We start from the raw sequence: 9,134 nt of genomic DNA, 5'->3' as shown, positions 1-9,134 counted from the left end.
AGACTGCCTCCGTAGCGCAATGGGCTAGCGCGATCGGCTGTTAACCGAAAGGTTGGAGTTTCGAGCCCTCCCGGGAGTGGTGTGTTGCTTTTTTCTTTGCGGTAATAGCTTTGAAGATATGTTCTGATGGTGGTGAGAGTGGAGCAGGACTGTCTTCTTGGCGCAATTCGCTAGCGTGATCGGCTGTTAACAGAAAAGTTGGTAGTTTGAGCCCACCCGGTGGTGGTGCGGCGCTTTTTTTTTCTTTGGGCTGATAGCTTTGAAGATATGTTATGATGGTGGTGAGAGTGAAGCAGGACGGACTCCGTGGCGCAATTGGCTAGCGTGATCGGCTGTTAACCGAAAAGTTGGAGGTTCGAGCCCACACAATGGTGGTGCGGCGCTTTTTTTCTTTGGGCTGATAGCTTTGAATATATGTTCTGATGGTGGTGAGAGTGGAGCAGGACTGTCTCCGTGGCGCAATTCGCTAGCGTGATCGGCTGTTAACAGAAAAGTTGGTAGTTTGAGCCCACCCGGTGGTGGTGCGGCGCTTTTTTTTTCTTTGGGCTGATAGCTTTGAAGATATGTTATGATGGTGGTGAGAGTGAAGCAGGACGGACTCCGTGGCGAAATTGGCTAGCGTGATCGGCTGTTAACCTAAAAGTTGGAGGTTCGAGCCCACCCGGTGGTGGTGCGGCGCTTTTTTTTCTGTGGGCTGATAGCTTTGAAGATATGTTCTGATGGTGGTGAGAGTGGAGCAGGACTGTCTCCGTGGCGCAATTGGCTAGCGTGATCGGCTGTTAACCGAAAAGTTGGAGGCTCGAGCCCACCCGGTGGTGGTGCGGCGCTTTTTTTTCTTTGGGCTGATAGCTTTGAAGATATGTTGTGATGGTGGTGAGAGTGGTGCAGGACTGTCTCCATGGCGCAATTGGCTAGCGCGATGGGCTGTTAACCAAAAGGTCGGAGGTTCGAGCCCACCCGGTGGTGGTATGGCGCTTTTTTTTCTTTGGGCTGATAGCTTTGAAGATATGTTCTGATGGTGGTGAGAGTGGAGGAGTACTGTCTCCGTGGCGCTGTTGGCTAGCGCGATCGGCTGTTGACCGAAAGGTTGGAGTACGAGCCCTCCCGGGAGTGGTGTGTTGCTTTTTTCTTTGCGCTGATAGCTTTGAAGATATGTTCTGATGGTGGTGAGAGTGGAGCAAGACTGTCTCCGTGGCGCAATGGGCTAGCGCGATCGGCTGTTAACCGAAAGGTTGGAGGTTCGAGCCCACCTGGGGGTGGTGCAGCGCTTTTTTTTCCTTGCGCTGATAGCTTTGAAGATATGTTCTGATGATGGTGAGAGTCGAGCAAGACTGCATCCGTAGCGCAATGGGCTAGCGCGATCGGCTGTTAACCGAAAGGTTGGTGTTTCGAGCCCTTCCGGGAGTGGTGTGTTGCTTTTTTCTTTGCGGTAATAGCTTTGAAGATATGTTCTGATGGTGGTGAGAGTGGAGCAGGACTGTCTTCGTGGCGCAATTGGCTAGCGCGATCGGCTGTTAAACGAAAGGTTGGAGGTTCGAGCGCAGCTGGTGGTGATGCGGCGCTTTTTTTTTCGTTGGGGTGATAGCTCTGATGAAATGTTCTGACGGTGGTGAGAGTGGAGCACGACTGTCTCCGTGGGGCAATTGGCTAGCGTGATCGGCTGTTAACCGAAAGGTTGGAGTTTCGAGCCCTTGCGGGAGTGGTGTGTTGCTTTTTTCTTTGCGGTAATAGCTTTGAAGATATGTTCTGATGGTGGTGAGAGTGGAGCAGGACTGTCTTCGTGGCGCAATTGGCTAGCGCAATCGGCTGTTAAACGAAAGGTTGGAGGTTCGAGCCCACCCGGTGTGACTGGGGCAGTTTTTTTTCTTTGTGCTGATAGCTTTGAAGATAAGTTCGGATGGTGGTGAGAGTGGAGCAGGACTGTCTCCGTGGCGCAATTGGCTAGCGTGATCGGCTGTTAACCGGAAAGTTGGAGGTTCGAGTCCACCCGTTGGTGGTGCGGCGCTTTTTTTTTCTTTGGGCTGATAGCTTTGAAGATATGTTCTAATGGTGGTAAGAGTGGAGCAGGACTGTCTCCGTGGCGCCATTGGCTAGCGCGATCGGCAGTTAACCGAAAGGTTGGAGTTTCGAGCCCACCCGGTGGTGGTGCGGCGCTTTTTTTTCTTTGGGCTGATAGCTTTGAAGATATGTTATGATGGTGGTGAGAGTGAAGCAGGACTGTCTCCGTGGCGCAATTGACTAGCGTGATCGGCTGTTAACCGAAAAGTTGGAGGTTCGAGCCCACACAATGGTGGTGCGGCGCTTTTTTTCTTTGGGCTGATAGCTTTGAATATATGTTCTGATGGTGGTGAGAGTGGAGCAGGACTGTCTCCGTGGCGCAATTCGCTAGCGTGATCGGCTGTTAACAGAAAAGTTGGTAGTTTGAGCCCACCCGGTGGTGGTGCGGCGCTTTTTTTTTCTTTGGGCTGATAGCTTTGAAGATATGTTATGATGGTGGTGAGAGTGAAGCAGGACGGACTCCGTGGCGCAATTGGCTAGCGTGATCGGCTGTTAACCTAAAAGTTGGAGGTTCGAGCCCACCCGGTGGTGGTGCGGCGCTTTTTTTTCTGTGGGCTGATAGCTTTGAAGATATGTTCTGATGGTGGTGAGAGTGGAGCAGGACTGTCTCCGTGGCGCAATTGGCTAGCGTGATCGGCTGTTAACCGAAAAGTTGGAGGCTCGAGCCCACCCGGTGGTGGTGCGGCGCTTTTTTTCTTTGGGCTGATAGCTTTGAAGATATGTTCTGATGGTGGTGAGAGTGAAGCAGGACTGTCTCCGTGGCGCAATTGGCTAGCGTGATCGGCTGTTAACCGAAAAGTTGGAGGTTCGAGCCCACACAATGGTGGTGCGGCGCTTTTTTTGGGCTGATAGCTTTGAATATATGTTCTGATGGTGGTGAGAGTGGAGCAGGACTGTCTCTGTGGCGCAATTCGCTAGCGTGATCGGCTGTTAACAGAAAAGTTGGTAGTTTGAGCCCACCCGGTGGTGGTGCGGCGCTTTTTTTTTCTTTGGGCTGATAGCTTTGAAGATATGTTATGATGTGGTGAGAGTGAAGCAGGACGGTCTCCGTGGCGCAATTGGCTAGCGTGATCGGCTGTTAACCGAAAAGTTGGAGGTTCGAGCCCACACAATGGTGGTGCGGCGCTTTTTTTCTTTGGGCTGATAGCTTTGAATATATGTTCTGATGGTGGTGAGAGTGGAGCAGGACTGTCTCCGTGGCGCAATTCGCTAGCGTGATCGGCTGTTAACAGAAAAGTTGGTAGTTTGAGCCCACCCGGTGGTGGTGCGGCGCTTTTTTTTTCTTTGGGCTGATAGCTTTGAAGATATGTTATGATGGTGGTGAGAGTGAAGCAGGACGGACTCCGTGGCGCAATTGGCTAGCGTGATCGGCTGTTAACCTAAAAGTTGGAGGTTCGAGCCCACCCGGTGGTGGTGCGGCGCTTTTTTTTCTGTGGGCTGATAGCTTTGAAGATATGTTCTGATGGTGGTGAGAGTGGAGCAGGACTGTCTCCGTGGCGCAATTGGCTAGCGTGATCGGCTGTTAACCGAAAAGTTGGAGGCTCGAGCCCACCCGTTGGTGGTGCGGCGCTTTTTTCTTTGGGCTGATAGCTTTGAAGAAATGTTCTAATGGTGGTAAGAGTGGAGCAGGACTGTCTCCGTGGCGCCATTGGCTAGCGCGATCGGCTGTTAACCGAAAGGTTGGAGTTTCGAGCCCTCCTGGAGTGGTGTGTTGCTTTTTTCTTTGCGCTGATAGCTTTGAAGATATGTTCTGATGGTGGTGAGAGTGGAGCAGGACTGTCTTCTTGGCGCGATTGGCTAGTGCGATCGGCTGTTAACCGAAAGGTTGGAGGTTCGAGCCCACCCGGTGGTGGTGCGGCGCTTTTTTTCTTTGGGCTGATAGCTTTGAAGATATGTTCTGATGGTGGTGAGAGTGGTGCAGGACTGTCTCCATGGCGCAATTGGCTAGCGCGATGGGCTGTTAATCAAAAGGTCGGAGGTTCGAGCCCACCCGGTGGTATGGCGCTTTTTTTTCTTTGGGCTGATAGCTTTGAAGATATGTTCTGATGAAGGTGAGAGTGGAGCAGTACTGTCTCCGTGGCGCAATTGGCTAGCGCGATCGGCTGTTGACCGAAAGGTTAAAGTTTCGAGCCCTCCCGCGAGTGGTGTGTTGCTTTTTTCTTTTTGCTGATAGCTTTGAAGATATGTTCTGATGGTGGTGAGAGTGGAGCAAGACTGTCTCCGTGGCGCAATTGGCTAGCGCGATCGGCTGTTAACCGAAAGGTTGGAGGTTCGAGCCCACCTGGTGGTGGTGCAGCGCTTTTTTTTCCTTGCGCTGATAGCTTTGAAGATATGTTCTGATGATGGTGAGAGTGGAGCAAGACTGCCTCCGTAGCGCAATGGGCTAGCGCGATCGGCTGTTAACCGAAAGGTTGGAGTTTCGAGCCCTCCCGGGAGTGGTGTGTTGCTTTTTTCTTTGCGGTAATAGCTTTGAAGATATGTTCTGACGGTGGTGAGAGTGGAGCACGACTGTCTCCGTGGGGCAATTGGCTAGCGCGATCGGCTGTTAACCGAAAGGTTGGATGTTCGAGCCCACACGGTGGTGGTGCGGCGCTTTTTTTTCTTTGGGCTGATAGCTTTGAAGATATGTTCTGATGGTGGTGAGAGTGAAGCTGGACTGTCTCCCTGGCGCAATTGGCTAGCGTGATCGGCTGTTAACCGAAAAGTTGGAGGTTCGAGCCCATCCGGTGGTGGTGCGGCGCTTTTTTTTCTTTGGGCTGATAGCTTTGAAGATATGTTGTGATGGTGGTGAGAGTGGTGCAGGACTGTCTCCATGGCGCAATTCGCTAGCGCGATCGGCAATTAACCGAAAGGTTGGAGTTTTGAGCCCACCCGGTGGTGGTATGGCGCCTTTTTTTTCTTTGGGCTGATAGCTTTGAAGATATGTTCTGATGGTGGTGAGAGTGGAGCAGTACTGTCTCCGTGGCGCAGTTGGCTAGCGCGATCGGCTGTTGACCGAAAGGTTAGAGTTTCGAGCCCTCCCGGGAATGGTGTGTTGCTTTTTTCTTTGCGCTGATAGCTTTGAAGATATGTTCTGATGGTGGTGAGAGTGGAGCAAGACTGTCTCCGTGGCGCAATGGGCTAGCGCGATCGGCTGTTAACCGAAAGGTTGGAGGTTCGAGCCCACCTGGTGGTGGTGCAGCGCTTTTTTTTCCTTGCGCTGATAGCTTTGAAGATATGTTCTGATGATGGTGAGAGTCGAGCAAGACTGCATCCGTAGCGCAATGGGCTAGCGCGATCGGCTGTTAACCGAAAGGTTGGAGTTTCGAGCCCTTCCGGAAGTGGTGTGTTGCTTTTTTTTGCGGTAATAGCTTTGAAGATATGTTCTGATGGTGGTGAGAGTGGAGCAGGACTGTCTTCGTGGCGCAATTGGCTAGCGCGATCGGCTGTTAAACGAAAGGTTGGAGGTTCGAGCGCAGCCGGTGGTGGTGCGGCGCTTTTTTTTTCTGTGGGGGGATAGCTCTGATGAAATGTTCTGACGGTGGTGAGAGTGGAGCACGACTGTCTCCGTGGGGCAATTGGCTAGCGTGATCGGCTGTTAACCGAAAGGTTGGAGTTTCGAGCCCTTGCGGGAGTGGTGTGTTGCTTTTTTCTTTGCGGTAATAGCTTTGAAGATATGTTCTGATGGTGGTGAGAGTGGAGCAGGACTGTCTTCGTGGCGCAATTGGCTAGCGCAATCGGCTGGTAAACGAAAGGTTGGAGGTTCGAGCCCACCCGGTGATGCTGGGGCGGTTTTTTTTTTCTTTGTGCTGATAGCTTTGAAGATAAGTTCTGATGGTGGTGAGAGTGGAGCAGGACTGTCTCCGTGGCGCAATTGGCTAGCGTGATCGGCTGTTAACCGAAAGGTTGGATGTTCGAGCCCACACGGTGGTGGTGCGGCGCTTTTTTTTCTTTGGGCTGATAGCTTTGAAGATATGTTCTGATGGTGGTGAGAGTGAAGCAGGACTGTCTCCCTGGCGCAATTGGCTAGCGCGATCGGCAGTTAACCGAAAGGTTGGAGTTTCGAGCCCACCCGGTGGTGGTGCGGCGCTTTTTTTTCTTTGGGCTGATAGCTTTGAAGATATGTTATGATGGTGGTGAGAGTGAAGCAGGACTGTCTCCGTGGCGCAATTGGCTAGCGTGATCGGCTGTTAACCGAAAAGTTGGAGGTTCGAGCCCACACAATGGTGGTGCGGCGCTTTTTTTCTTTGGGCTGATAGCTTTGACACGGGTGGCGGCGGCGGCGGTGAAAGGACGTTCGCCTAATCAGCTCTTTTTGCTTACCCAGACTACCTGAAAACGGTTGCCGTGGCTACGGAATCACATCTTGACGTCACTGAGCCTGCGGAAGTGTTTACGTGTTTCCGGCGTCGACATCGTACCTGGACACACGGGTGGCGGCGGCGGCGGTGAAAGGACGTTCGCCTAATCAGCTCTTTTTGCTTACCCAGGTTGGTGTCCTGCATTTCGGCGGCCGGTGCTTTAGGGTTCCTGCCTTGTTGGAATCGTTGCGCTGGAGCCATTTATCAAAGCGGCGCTCCTTTACAACGTTCAATTTTCCTCCATTTATTAGACTACCTGAAAACGGTTGCCGTGGCTACGGAATCACATCTTGACGTCACTGAGCCTGCGGAAGTGTTTACGTGTTTCCGGCGTCGACATCGTACCTGGACACACGGGTGGCGGCGGCGGCGGTGAAAGGACGTTCGCCTAATCAGCTCTTTTTGCTTACCCAGGTTGGTAAATTCGCTTATTTCTCAATACCGCCTTACCGCCACCGCTGTTGCCACCGTGTTTCAGTGCTTTGCTGAGTTCTCTGTGCATAATGTGCCTTTTTCCTAATTGAATGCTCCCGAATTGAGTGCGAACTGAGTGCTACTGTGAATGCCTGGACAACGTACCATGACAAGCACGTGCCAGTCTTGTGATGAGCCCCTCCCCTGTGATGGGCGTGTCCTGAAGTGCAACGAATGTGAGTCCTCTTACCATGTTGGCAGTTGTTCTGGCTGGTCGGAGACGACATTTAAGACTAAAGGAGAGAGCGGTCGCAGGGCATGGCGATGTGCTGCTTGCCGTTCATCTAAAGCGAAAAGTGGGGAGAAAACTAGCGTGGACTCTGAGTTAACCATTTGCCTGGCAGATATAACTAGGAGGCTTGATGCTTTAGCAGGGCTGCCGGCTCAGGTTGGTGAGATTAAGGTCTCAATCCAGCTGTTGTCACAAAAGTACGATGACATCCTGAACTGTCAAGCTAAGCAGGAAAAGGACATTAGTAGCTTAAACAGACGCGTTGGGAAATTAGAGGCGGACTGCACCTCAAGTGATATTCAACAACTGAAAGCTACGGTGAATGATCTCGAGTTTCGTAGTCGGAGACTAAACATAGAAGTTCACGGCATCCGGGTTACGCCAGACGAGAATTTGCTGTGTAAGTTGAATGATGTGGCCAAGATTGCTAACCTGCCAGAGCTGACTGGGAATGACATCGCCGCTATCCACAGACTTCCGGCAAAGCCAAACAAAACACCCGGAATTATAGTTCGATTTGCCCAGCAATCAATTCGTGATAAGTGGCTAGGAAGGCGGAAAGCCCTAAGAGATGCTTCGAATGTTTCGATCACTGAAAACATGACCCAGCAAAACAGAGAGCTGCTGCGCAACGCAAAAGACTGGGCACAGAACAATGGCTATCGTTTTTCATGGCACTGCAACGGCAAGATTCTCGTTAGGAAAAGAGAGGGTGATAGCGCGGTTGTCATTCGTCGTTTGGGTGACCTTGATAAGCTGTGATACTGTTACCCCGCATTGCATTGTTTACTTCCTGATATTCTTTTGATACTCGTCTTAACATGTTTCCCTTAACCGCACCTATAGACCTTATTAATCTTAAAAACTTGTATGACACTTGTTGTGAAAAAAGCCTCAGTTGCGTTCATTTCAACCTTAGATCGGGAAAGAATAAACAGGATGAGCTCGAATATTTTTTTAGTGAAGCACAAGTAAATTTTGACGTTGTGATGTTTTCGGAAACGTGGTTTGCTTCGGAAGATGATGTATTTACGTTTCCAACTTATAAATCATACTACATGAACCGCACAGGCAAAAGGGGTGGTGGCGTAGCTATGCTAATCTCAAGTAAAATAGACTGTGAATTGATGTCTGAATTCTCCTGCATTTCTCCTCTATATGAAATACTCACTGTTAGATGTGGTACATCAGTGTTTTGTGTATGTTACCGCCCTCCATCAAATAATGTCCGTTTGTTTTTTTCTTTTTTAGACTCACTGTTAGAATTTGTGAGTGAAAAAAAATATGCCTTGATTTTAGGTGGTGACCTCAACATCAACATGTTAGCTGAGAGCAGTGTTAAATTAGAACTTGAATCAATGTTAAGCTCGCATTATTGTCAAAATGTTATAACGGCTCCTACGCGAATCACTTCACAGTCATCAACACTCTTAGATCTTTTTATAACAAACTTTGATACTTCCCTTGTTACGGCTGGCACTTTGATTCACAATATTAGTGACCACATGCCTATATTTATGTCTGTTAACCAACTCAATAACGTACCCAAACAAGTGCGTGCAGAATTTTCCTATAGACTTATAAATCCTGAAACACTAACCCTCTTTAGAGAGCGCTTAGGCAGAACCGACTGGAGCAATGTGTTCGCAGCGAGTGCCGCCAATTTGGCATACGATTTATTTATGAACAAGTTCACCGAAATATACCTTCAATGTTTTCCCCTAAAGTCATTTAAAACATTTAAAAAAAGTCGGAAACCTTGGGTAAATAAAGAATGCCTTAAGCTTATAAGAAAGCGGGACCAATTGTTCAAGGCATTTATTGTGAGTAAGTCCCCTGAAGCCCTCAAAGCATTTAAAAAGCACCGAAACTTTGTCACCAAACGCCTTCGTGATGAAAAGAAACTATATTATTCGAACCTGTTTAACTCAACGCAAGGGCGTACAGAAAACGTTTGGAAGGCAATTAACAGTACGCTTAATAATCCACCGGAGGAATTAACCAAAATTGTGAAAGATGGTACAGAAATT

The 9,134-nt window shown here is 49.8% G+C and overlaps 1 long non-coding RNA gene across 1 annotated transcript; it reads left to right on the top strand.

The window, feature by feature from the left end:
* The first annotated feature begins 6,313 nt into the window (after nt 1-6,313).
* On the top strand, nt 6,314-7,978 carry LOC142804311 (uncharacterized). Its single transcript, XR_012894583.1, has 2 exons — nt 6,314-6,527; nt 6,650-7,978. It is a non-coding gene; the product is annotated as an uncharacterized LOC142804311 (long non-coding RNA).
* The last annotated feature ends 1,156 nt before the right edge of the window (nt 7,979-9,134 follow it).

The sequence above is a fragment of the Rhipicephalus microplus genome, chromosome 3, assembly GCF_043290135.1.
Source record: "Rhipicephalus microplus isolate Deutch F79 chromosome 3, USDA_Rmic, whole genome shotgun sequence".
Classification (NCBI taxonomy): domain Eukaryota; kingdom Metazoa; phylum Arthropoda; class Arachnida; order Ixodida; family Ixodidae; genus Rhipicephalus; species Rhipicephalus microplus.
This window is presented reverse-complemented; position numbering and strand designations above follow the sequence as displayed.